The 13,308-nt window shown below is 35.1% G+C and overlaps 1 non-coding gene across 1 annotated transcript; it reads right to left on the bottom strand.

Moving 5' to 3' along the window:
* Positions 1–12,277: 12,277 nt before the first annotated feature.
* LOC141676399 (small nucleolar RNA R71) lies at positions 12,278–12,384 on the bottom strand. Its single transcript, XR_012556992.1, has one exon. It is a non-coding gene; the product is annotated as a small nucleolar RNA R71 (small nucleolar RNA).
* Between the last annotated feature and the right edge of the window lie 924 nt (positions 12,385–13,308).

The raw sequence follows: 13,308 nt of genomic DNA, 5'->3' as shown, positions 1-13,308 counted from the left end.
TGACATTGACTGGACCAAATAGATCAACATGCAGTAGGTGATAAGGCTCAAGAATTGAGGATTCAGTTTTGCTCTTGAATGAAGATTTTCTTTATTTTGCCTTTTAACATGAATCACAAAGGCCATCAGGAGCAAATACTGATTTTGGAAGTCCTCTCACAAGATCTTTCTTTACTAGCTCATTTATGTTGTTGAAATTTAAATGAGAGAGTCTCTTGTGCCAATTCTAGATTTCTTCAATTGATGCTCTGCTTAACAGACAGATTGCAGAATCATCAGAGTTTGTTGAAAGTCTAGCTTCATATATGTTACCATGTCTGTAACCTTTCAGAACCATTTTTCCTGTAGAATTACTTATAACTTCACAGTGTTCTTCAAAGAAATCCACATGATAACCTCTGTCAAAGATTTGACTCAAACTTAGCAGATTATGTTTAAGTCTTGAGACAAGAGCTACTGATTCAATTATGACATTCCCAAGACTGATATTGCCATATCCCAGTGTCTTTCCCATGTTGCCATCTCCATAAGAAACTCCTGGGCCATCTTTCTCCACAAAGTCTGATAGCAGGGCTTTATTTCCAGTCATATGTCCTGAACATCCATTGTCCAGAACTAGGATATTTTTCCTATTGCCCTGCAATCACAAAGACCACTATTGGTTAGTTTTAAGGACCCAGACTTGCTTGGATCCTTTGGCCTTTTTAAGTTTGTTAGCATTTGCAGCGGATTTAATTTCAGAGTTTATGCTAACATGCTTCTTATCAGACTTTATATCAGACTTTGCATCAGAATTTACACTAGAAGGAATTACACTAACTTTCTTCAAAGAAGGTTTTATCTGATAATAATCATAGTACAAACTATGATATTCCTTACAAGTATAAATAGAATGCCATAAACTACCACAATAAAAACAAGGATTGTGTGGTTTAAACCTAATAGACTGACTCCTAACTCCTGATCTAGAGGTAAAGAGTTTATATCTTTATTTTTCCTGCAAAAAGAAGCAAGATGTTTAGAGTTTCCACAGTTATAGCATTTCTTTCTAGGAGCATTAGGAACAGACATATAATTATTACTTTTATTCACACCTTCCTTTCCATTCCTATTTTTCCTAGCTTCCTTTACATTGTTCACATTTATAATTTCTTTCAGCTTATGCTTAAGCTGCTTCTTAGTCATTAAACCTATATTTACTGAAGCTGGTTTGTCCTGTTTTAATTTGTCAGAAGTTGACTTTTCCCTGACTTCTGTCTTAGAGTCTTTCATCTTTTCAGAATCAGACACATCAGTTTTTGCTACAAATTTAACAGGATTAACTTTAGGCTTTTCAGCTTTCTTGGTAAATTTTGGTTTAGATGACATAGTTTCCTTTTCTTCTTTATCATCTAGGTAACCTAGACCTTCTTTCAAATTTCCATTTTCTAAGATTTTCTGAGTTGTTCTTCCAGAGTTAGTCCAAGTTTTGATTATTTCCTTTTCCTTTTCCAGTTCAGATTTAAGAGATTTATTCAATTTTTAGCACTTCATCTCTAACATACAAAGCCTCATCTCTTTCTTTCTGAGTTTGATGGAACATAACTAACTCTTTTTCTAAGTAGTCATTTTTGTTTCTAAGAGCAAGACTTTCAGATGTTAATCTTTCATTTGTTAAAGTCTGATCTCTAAAACTAATGAACATGGTTTTAAGATATAATCTTAGCTCAGAAATATCATCAGTATGAAAAGCAAGAGTTGATTGAGGTACCTTTAATTCAGCAGCATCAGAACTGCTATCAACATTTGCCATTAAGGCATAGTTCACCTCTTCTTCAGAATCTGAAGTGTCTGCCCAGTTTTTCTTCTTTGTGATAAGTGCCTGGCCTTTATCACTTTTTCCTTTCTTACAGTCAGGAGAGATGTGGCCTCTTTCACCACAATTGTAGCATTTGACATTTGAGTTGTCTCCTCTGTCAGACTTTCCTCCTTTGCCTTCAGACTTTCTGAACCCTTTCTTTTCAGAACTTCCACCTTTCCTTGAAAACTTCTTGCCATTTCTAAATTTCTTGTAGGCTATCTTTGTGATACCTTTCACCATAAGAGCACATAGTTGCATCATCTCTGCATCAACATCAACTTCAGATAAATTTTCAGATTCTGAATCATCATCATCAGAATATGATGACTCTGAATCAGACTGTATGATGAAAGCCTTTCCTTTGCCCCTCTTTGAGACAACCACTTTAGGAGATTCCTCCTCATCTTTAAGAGCAACTGTCTTTGACTTCCTTCCATGCCTTTTGCTCCTTTGATCCATCTCATGTTCATGAGTCTTGAGTATACCATAAATTTCATCAAGAGTAGTTTCAGCAAGGTCATAGTTGTCTCTTATGGTAGTAGACTTCAAATCCCAATTTTCAGGAAGAGCTAAAAGGAATTTTAGATTTCAATCTTCGAGATCATATTCCTTGCCCACCAGTGACTGATCATTCAAGAGTTTGGCAAACCTGTCATATAAATCAGTTAATGACTCATCAGCTTTTGAGTCAAAGTGCTCATACTCTTGAGTGAGTATAGTCTTCCTATTCTTTTTGATTGCATCAGTTCCCCGGCATCTTGTCTCCAAAGCATCCCATATCTCCTTTGCAGTCTTGCATCCATTTACTCTGTTTGACATGACATTGTCAATTGCACTATGCAGCAGATGCCTTACCCTTGCATACTTGGAAATAGATGAGATTCTTCAGTTGTGTACTCACTTTTCTCCTTTGGTATCATCTTTGCTGGTTGATCAGCAACTGCAACAGAAAGCTTGGTAGCCTTATATGGTCCATTATTGATTCTATCAAGGTATTCTGGATCTGTGGCTTCCAGAAACATAGCCATCTTTACCTTCAATATAGGATACTCAGATGCTCTCAGTATGAGAACCCTAATACTCTCATATCGACTGTAAGTTTGATTGTTTTGAGTATCTTGAGTTTTGGTGGGTTTTGGTGGAGTTTGTGTTTCTTCAGACATGATTGTAAACTGGATCTCACTGTTTGTAAATCAACAAAGAGGCTCTGATACCACTTGTTAGGTCACACAACACTATAGAAGGGGGTTGGATATAGTGTTTATATAATAAAATCGATTTAGAACACAAGTAAGTAACAATAATCAAGTTTATTCAATAAGCTCTGTTACAAAGTAGGTTAAACTACTCTCTCAGTGATGAACTGTGACGACCGAGAATTTTGCGACGTAAATAAGTCAATAAAATATGATTTATGTGAAGTGACTATAATTATGTGATTAAGTGTTGATTAATTGTCTTTACTATATATTAGAATCTAGGAGCGTAAGTAAAAGCGTTCCAATTTAAAGAGTTAGCTTAGGAGTTAAGCTGTGTTGTCGAGCCGCCAGGTAGAACGGAACCCGTCCTAATAAGGATTTAAAGTATATAAAATGTGAAATATGTATGATTGTGTGAAATGAATGTTTAAATGAAGTATTGCGTTCTAGTGACATGTCGATCGATAATGATAATGAGAAGCGTAATTGAAACGCTGAGCGTCGGGCCGTCAGGCAGAACGTGACCTGGAACACGTAAAAAGGAATAATATTAAAGAAGGATAATTTCTATGATCAGACATGAGTTTTGATGTATTCATATGTGTGTTTGTCTGTCTGTACGCATGATTACGTGATCTGTTGATATTTTTATGGATTTAAGGGAGTTATTTGATTTAAATACAGGTTTATTTAACCTTCGTGCATTTTTATAAAATTATCTGAGTAAGATAACTGCATGAGATTTGTTCTGTTATCTTCATAATAATCCTATAGACTTTCTAAAAATGATGGACGGATTTATTTGGTGATCGTTGCATTTTAAATTGATTTTTATGTGATAAAGTGTTATTATTAGCACAAACTTGTAAAAATCATATAAAATTAACCGTACGCTCAAAATCTTATTATGAGTAATGGTTGGAAAGCTAATTTTAAGATTCACGTTTTAAAATTATCATTCGTGTCAAATTCATCTTTTTTGAGACAGATATTTACAGATCAAATTCATTTTCTTTTAAGAATAAAAAGTGAAGCAGAAACGAGATAATCCCATTTACCATACTACCCCTCCCTTGGTAGTATATAATCCCACCCACCTCCTCTTTTCTTTCTTTTTACCCGAGCTTCTCTCTTCTCTTTCTTTTTCCCACATTTCTTCATCCCTCTCAGGATTTCTCTCTCTCTCTCTCTCTCACTCTCGGTACACTCTCTCTCTTCAATCTCTCACTTGTTCTTCACTCTTTTTCGGTTATAGAACCATGATTGTGTGAGATTTTGTGATATCTACCTATATACATACATGCATGTAACTATCTTCAAGTTTTTGAGAAAAACCAAAGTTGGATTTGGTGGTTTTGAATTCGGTTTTCATGAAAACAAAAGGGGTTTGGTTCTTGAATGATTTAAAGTGAAGATGAGTGCTTGCATGTGTGTAATCACTTGAGAAAATCGGTGGTTGAAGGTTGGAAACCCTCGGATGGAGGCACCACCGTGATGCCACCGGTGATGAACTCCGGTGAACCGGTGGTGAGCAATGATGTTAAACACTGAGCTCTAGTATTTAATCAATTATTTTGTGTTTGCATGTGGTTTCTTTTGAAAGGCCGAATGGTTTTGTAGTTTACAAGTTAATAAGTTGATTTTTGTTGGATGTGAATGTTAATTTAGCTTAATGTTAAGAGATTAGTGTGATTAAGATGCAATGGTTTGAAATTGAGTTTGCATGTGAGAATTTCTTGAAGAGGCCGAATGACTCTTAATATTTTTGAAATATTATGTTGGTTTTGTTGATGTGAATGACTTATTGATAATCGTTTTTATAATTGGTAGTGTAATGAGAATAAGTAATGGTTAAAAGTCCAAATTGATGCATGCATGTTGTGATTCTTGGAAATTTTGAATGTTTCTACTTGATTAAGTTGAATTAAGTGATAAATTGAGTGATCATCCATGATTACATTTGAATTATGAGTCTAAATGAGTTGTAAGAATGAAATTAAACTAGTTTGGGATGATATACTTGATGCATGTCAAATAAGGGCTTTGCATGTCTGATTCTTGATTGTGATAAGTGTTAAGGCCGAATAGGCCATAGGAAATAAAGGTCAAAACTTGATTTTTGGTAATTGAAAGAATGATTGAGTGTTTATATGTGAAAATCTTTGATTTTGCTTGTTGGATTGTTGTTTTGGTTCGAATTAAGGATAAAAGAAAAAGGGAAATTGTGTTGATTGATTTTAAAAGCTATAAGTGATAGCTATGGTCGTAAGTAATTAGCTATGAATGAAATTATGTGTTCGTATGAGTTATAAATGTTTTATTTGGAGAATAGTCAAGATTTAGCGAGTATAAGTTGGTGATCGAGTATATATATAGAGATATAAAGGCTATTAGAAAAGAATGTATTATGTGCTATGTGCATGTGTGTATATAAGCTATACTCGTATAGTTTGAGTCAGAAGTATAATCGAGCTATCATATTGAGTGAACGTTCCAGGAACGAGAGTTGAGAAACTAATTGAGGTTTTGGTTTTGATTGTAGATTCGGAACGTGAGGGCATTCAGGCTAGGAAAGGGAAAGGTATACTAGGTGGCAGTAGTTCAACCTTTGTGAAACAGGAAAGCGAATTCAGGCAAGTAACTCTAATTACTTGTGTAAATAATTATAGAGAGAATGTTGTTCATATCATATAGAGTATTGAACTGTTAAAATGATGAACCCCTGATATCGATTTGAGATACCCTATCTTTGATCTTGTAAAACTGTTACTGATAAGCTTATTGATTCAACCCTTTGGTAACCTATCTTTTCTGTTCAACTTATTTGTTATGCCATGAACTGTTATAAACCCTATAATTACCTTTACGAACCCCTTGTAATGATGCCATATTCTTTGATCACCATATCCCCTATTGTTCCTTGGAACAGTCTGATTCTTTTAACTTAAGTACCTTGTTATCATTGATTCAAAACCCCTAGAATTTCATCTTGTTTATCCTTGATTCATTTCCTTAACTTTGAATTCTTGAAATTGAATCTAAGAATGAGTTTCAACTTGAAAAGAGTCCGAATGATTTCATATTCTTGGTAATGATAAAATGAATTTAGAAAACCTAATTTTTCCAACTCAAGGTTTTCCAAACGAATTCCTGATGGATTGGATTGGACGTAAGAAGCTAGTGGGACTAGTCCAGTCATTGTAAAAGGCTAGCGGGGCTAGTCCAGTTTAAGGCTGAAATTATGCCGTATGGTAGCTTAAAGACCAGATGGAGGTCGGTACGGGCTGATCACCCATATTATAATGAAATGAAAAGATAAAGTGGTCCAATCAAGGGTTCTATATTGATTTTAAAAAGGAATTGAAACTTCCTACTCAGTAATTAATTCTTTGAAAAAAATGAAAATGGTTTATATTGCTTTGAAAAGAGTTGATTGTGATATTGTGAAGCTTAAAGCTCGTGAACCCTGATTTTAATCTGTTGATCATATAATTGGTTCCATATAGTGAAATATTGTTGCTTTCCTTTCTGAAAGATCTGTTTTGATCCTTTAATGATTTGTGATGAATGTCGGCTTTCACCCTGCTTCGAGCCTTGTTCCTTGAAAGCCCCACATTTTTCCTTCATAACCCGAAAGATGGAAATCTGCCACCTAGAACAAATAAAGTAGAATGCCCTGAGATTGGTAAAGTATATTGTGGATTTTATATCGTAAAACTGCTTTATAGTTACTTGTTGAGTTTTATACTCATATGTTATGTTTTAATCTAACCATGGCAGTTAAGCAAGAAGATGGCCAGGCTTAGGCGAACTGCTCGTAAGAGCATACCTGGTGGTCCCTACCGTGTTGAGGGCTTCCGGTTGCCAGAGCAGGTAGTGGTGTTTTTGAGTGAGAAAGCGCTTAGCCAGAAGGTTGTAAAGATACAATGGGTTATCTGTCGGTTCCAAGCCGGAATCGATTATGTTTATTTAATAATATTTTGGGGTTGTAAGTTATATTTTATGGTTGGTAGTTGTAATCTTGTCTCATACTTTATCCTGTTTGATCCTATTAGTAGTTAATCGGGGTTTATGCTTATTTAATTATTAGATTAAAGGTGTGTGGGTCCTCATTTCCTAACCCCGAGATTGAGGGCGTCACATGAACAATATCACTAAGAGCTGCTAGGTTATAATGTATAATCTTCCTCGTGAATGATAACACATATAGTATAAACACTAAGCTGTGTTTATATAGTACACAGTTACAAGATATCTTCTAATTGATATGGAATATAATTCTGTCTCCTAAAATATATCAATCATATATTATCTTCTACAAGTCTTCTAGATGTCCAACTCTTCATGTATATCTTCTTTTATTTTAGTCATGATCCTTTCTTGTAAATCAGATGCTTTCCTTATTTGAAGTACCCGCACTTAAGTCCTGATATAAATCCTGACAGGCTTAAGTTCTGATATAAGCTCTGACTTCAGTAAGTTCTAATTTCCAGTAAGACCTGATATTAAGTTCTGAAACTAAACACAACAGATTAGACATGACATCACAAATATATCTAACAATTTATTTTTAAATATTAGGACTCAGAATCGCGTCATCACTTTTATAAACTCCTAAAAATAATAAATAAAATTATAAAGCAACAAAATAATTTAGAGATAATTTTAGCATTTATAAGAGTAAATATTCAATAAAATCATTTTAAAAACAAAATAATGTCGTACAGTTCAATAATTAATTATACAGTTAAGGTTCATATTCAACAATTACCCATAATTAATAATAAGGCAACACCCAGCTAACAGAACCATCACATATTTTATTTATTTAATAATCCGATAATTACTTTTACATATCGGATCGGAAAATAGGTTACTTAGCAGCTAAGTAACTATAAAGACGATACAATTTTAATACCAGATTTGGATAATAATTAAAACAGAGCCTCTTATAAAATAGTATATACGACAATAAGGTAATAATATCTCGCCTTTTGAGAATACGGATTTTTATCGATTTATAAAATGATTAGAGTATAGAAAATTTCATGTTGGGACTCGTACAGGTCAAACCGTACCCCAGATCGAGAAAGTCAAAACACGGAAAGTATTTAAAATTATTAGATTCAGTTAGGAAGGAGTTTTCGGAAAAGTTTCGGGTTGTAAAAATGCAAAAACGGTTGAAGTGGGACGATTTCTGATTCTAAAAAGTAATTTTATAATTACGTAAAAATAATCATTATTAATTCTATAAATCTTTATAAATTCATATAACAATCCAAAAATTTCCAGAAAAATAACAAAATTATCCATATTTTATTCTGGATACTTAAAAATTAAAATATCCTAATTTTATCATGTATAAACACACAAACATCAATATCAATCATCAAACAATCCACCAACATTCCCCCAATAATCATATAATAATTATTTATGAATAAAAAAATAATTACACGATATTTCCCTGGAGGTTACATCCTTCCCCCCTTAAAAGGATTTTGTCCTCAGAATCATGCTAACGAACACACAATGATATTTTTCAAATATCTCACTTAGAATTTCTCAGAACTCATCACTTTAATCACTATTCAACAGTCTCCTACCAACATCAAATCTATCAGTTGTCCATGCTACTTGACTCAAACCTCCATTTTATACATATGGAGCCAAATTACTCTTGCTGGTTTTATACATATAATTGTCTTGTGGACTCGCTATACCTGTAACAACAAGGACAACTCATTCGCAATCGTTCTATCTATTTCATTGTCTCAAAGGACTAACTTAATTTATACTAATCTTCTTTTCTTTCTAATTTTATTAATTTGTGCTCATAATTGCCTCCCATTTTCACTAGTTGTTCTACTTTATTTTGCACGTCTCTTTCTGTTCGATTAACCTGGCCTATGGTCGTTTTCAGTCATATTCAAGAATCTTTAATCGATCTCTTGTACTTTTCATCCGTCTGCGCCCGATATACTGAGCTCATGGCGTCTGATGCTTCGAAATGTTCTAAATCTATTCAAAAATTAAAAATTAAAGGAAATCTCGACAATTGCATTTAACTCACCACTTAACAGTACATCCCAATTTCTTTTCAATCATAAACGAATGTATTCATCGAGAGAGAATCTTTTACTATTTGAAAGAAAATATATTACTTTGGAATGGAATGAATCATAACTTTATTCAAAACCGAATTCTTGGTATTAATGCTCATTTTGTTGTCATATCAAATTAGATATCAATACGAACTTTGATGCTCACAACACTCCATACTGAAGTCAACATCAATAATCTATATTAATACCACCTTTGATATTTAACAACAAAGTAAGTATTAACATAAACCAGAAACTGAATCAAAACCTGATCTTGAATTTCTAACTTTTCTAATTTTTTTACCCACTCCTCAGCAATCTTTAAGATATTCACTTTTTCTTTTCTACTTAAGACCTTTGTCCCTAAATGGACCTTTCCTGGTTGGTAATTAACCATACCTCCGTAGCTCATAATTAATTATGACCAGAATTCATACCTTTGAAGCTTAGAACACAGTTGCTACTTTTAAACACTCCGCGGACATATCTGCAGGCACTCAACTTAGTCTTCCTTAGTCCTTGAATGGGAGATGATGTTATCAATAAATACAATTATATTATCCAAATACTCCGTACACACTATGTTTATTCAATCCTCAGACTTACAACTTTTGATAATCAGTGCGCGACTTCATATCTCTATTCGTCTTTTCTATGACCACATTTATGCATAACGCGATATATTCCTTATCTCATTATTCCTTGATTCTGTGCAGTAGCCGATGAGAAATTCTTACCTCATGCCCCGAGGTAACCTTGGTAAATCATCTATTAGAAACTGCGGAACTTCATTTTAATTCTAGAGACTTCCAATATGAGATTCCTTGTAACGCTTTCTTCTAACAATTCACCACTAATATCTTTGTTTAGTTTTCACTGTTTATGCGTATTCTTTAAATGAAATTCCTATCTTCAATTATCAGCGTTTTACTTTATTTTCATATCAGTTCTGGCACAACTGACGTCCACATCTTGCTTATATCCTGGACTATAAAATTTCTTTATCATCCTTTTGATTCCACTTCTGTTCTTAATTAGTTCTTCATTCTCGTTATTCATTATTGATAAGTGGCATTTTATACCACTTAGAACGTCTTATAATAGCTTAAATTGGTGTCTTGAAATCAAGTATTTTGTGTATTTGATGCGTTTTTCTAGTATTTGTGCATTTCAGGGTATTAGTTCCATTTCGGGAGAGAATTCATCAATAATAAGCCTTGGCATGTATTTAGCATTGCAAGTGGGAAGGTATGAGCAGATTGCAGCGAAGAAATGGAGCAAAACAGATCATTTTTCCAGAAAGGGTCCGAGCACCCGCTCAGCTATGCTGAGCGGCCGCGCAGGGTCATAAATTCTGATTTATTATTTTAGACTTCTATTTCTGTTTGGATTCCAACTTCTGAGCTATCTGGTTTTAATGGGAATCCTATATAAGTAGATTTCAGAGACGTTTCACAAAGGTTGGATCGTTGTATTAATCAAGGAGCGAAGGAGATAAGGAAGAAGACCGTTTTAGCACACCGCAACGAAAAGAAAGCATATTTTCTTGTGATTCTTTATTTCGTTATAAAGTTGGATGCTAGTTTTCTTTGCTTTGAACCTATTTACTCTTGTGACGTACTCTGGTTTAATATAAGTAGTTTTAGTTATTATTCTTTTGTGTTTATTTATCATGTTTTCAGATGAACCCATGATGACGATGAGTGCTATCATGGGCTAATCGTGATCATGGGGTCGTAACGGATTTACTATGGAATTCTTTAGTTAGTTGTTTAATACCTTAGTGGGTGATGATTGAATGATATCTAGTATTGGTTGTGCGTATTCATCTTATGTGCGTCACGAACATATAAGATAGGGCGTTAATCTCTTGTGAAGCGACGATGGATCTTGAGATTTAGAACTTGCCATGCTAGCATAGGTTCATGTATGAATATTCATGATTAGTGGGTAACTCTAACAGTTTTATTCGCCCTGTGTAATCAAAAGGAATAACTTGTGCTTAAATTGTTATGTTGTCAATTTCTGTAGACATATAGGGACTCAACATAATTGATGCCTATTCAACTTCTATCTTAATTGTGGAAGTTTGGTAGAATGGTATTAGTACAATGAAAGTTGGCTTTTATCAGTTTCGTGTTATTCGATTAATATCATCACTGTTGCATGCTAAGGGTAATAACAATAGCTATTGAAGGAAGTAGTAATGAAGTTGTGATCTCATGAGTGTTTTAATATTATTAATTCGAGTGTTAATTAATGGTTAATTATAGTAGTTAATTGTACTTATTAATTAGTTAATCAACTCTAAGTGTTATTGTCTTAACATTGAGAAGTAATCATACATTGGTGAGTGAGCTTAATTGACCATAATTAGTCTGAGTCTCTCTAGAAACGAACTAGAAAGTATTCTATATTACTTGCGAACGCGTATACTTGCATGTGTTATTAGCGCGTGTTTTCGCCCTAATAAGTTTTTGGCGCCGCTGCCGGGGACTCGGCGTATTTGTTTAGTTTATGTACTTACCATCATTGGTCATTAGGACTCAGTGATTAAGACGTGTTACTTATTATTTCCGGTTGTGTTTCAGGTACTTTAGTGAGCGTTTATGCAAACTCGTTCTCGTACTCGCAAGAGGACTTTAGATACAGCTGAGGAGACAGACGAAGTTCTTGATATTCCGGAGAAGATAGATTTTGAAGATTCAGATTCAGGAAGTGAGCAGAAAGAGCCAGTAATCATGGGTGATCGTATTGTTCCGGCAGATCCAGCTCTTACGGACTTTTCTCGGCCTAAAATTGATGACATTCAGTGAAGCATTCTTCATCCGGCTATTCAGGCTAACACCTTTAAAATCAAGCCGGGCACTATTCAGATGGTGCAGAATTCTGTTTCTTTTGGAGGTGCTGCGACTGAAGACCCCAACATGCACATAAGGAATTTTGTCGAGATCTGCAGTACTTTCAAATATAATGGTGTGACTGATGAGGCTATCAAGCTGAGGCTTTTCCCATTCTCTCTGAGGGATAAAGCTAAGGATTGGTTATATTCTGAACCAGCTGGGTCCATCACTACTTGGCAAGATCTTGCGTAAAAGTTTCTGGTGAAGTTTTACCCAATGGCAAAGACTGCGGCTATGAGGAGTGCTCTTACTCAGTTTGTGCAGCAAACTACAGAATCTATGTGCGAAGCTTGGGAGCGCTACAAAGAGATGCTGAGAAAGTGTCCACATCATGGAATGCCTGATTGGATGGTGATCACTGGTTTCTATAATGGTTTGTTGGCCCAATCTCGGCCCATGCTCGATGCAGCAGCTGGAGGCGCCTTGTGGGCCAAAAGCTATACTGAGGCGTATAATCTTATTGAGACTATGGCTGTAAATGAGCATCAAAACCCAACTCAAAGGATGATTCCTGGGAAGGTAGCAGGTATTCTGGAAGTCGATGCAGCCACAGCTATTGCAGCGCAACTCCAAGCGCTGTCTATGAAGGTCAATTCTCTAGCCACCTATGGGGTCAATCAGATAGCTATGGTCTGTGAGCTTTGTGTAGGTTCTCATGCTACGGATCAGTGTTCTCTTGTTAACGAATCTGTTCAGTACGTGAACAATTATCCACGACAACAGCAGCCTGTGCCAGCTACTTATCATCCTAACAACAGAAATCATCCAAATTTCAGCTGGAGTAATAATTAAAATGCTAATCAGCAACCTTATCAGCAAGGCGTGAGTAAATAGTTCAATCCACCTGGATTCCAGCAACCGCAACATTATGCTCAAAGGTAATCATATCCTCAACAGGGAGGTGCAACTGCACCCACTTGTGCTGATTTTGAGGAACTTAAGTTGTTGTGCAAAAGTCAGGCGGTTTCTATCAAGACCTTGGAAAATCGAATTGGCCAAATAGCCAATGCAGTGCTCAATCGTCAACCTGGCACACTTCCCAGTGACACTGAAGTGCCAGGCAGGAAGGAAGCTAAAGAGCATGTCAAAGCTATTACCTTAAGGTCTGGAAAAGTTGCTGATGCTGAAAAAGCAAAAGAAGGAGAAGCTAAAGTTGGAGATGAAGAAGCTAAGCAAAAGGAGAAAGTGGTAGAACCAAGGAAGACTACTGTTGAACACACTCTGCCTGAGGGTAATACAGGGGAGAAACAACTCTATCCTCC

This window comes from Apium graveolens, chromosome 7 (genome assembly GCF_009905375.1).
Source record: "Apium graveolens cultivar Ventura chromosome 7, ASM990537v1, whole genome shotgun sequence".
Lineage (NCBI taxonomy): Eukaryota > Viridiplantae > Streptophyta > Magnoliopsida > Apiales > Apiaceae > Apium > Apium graveolens.
This window is presented reverse-complemented; position numbering and strand designations above follow the sequence as displayed.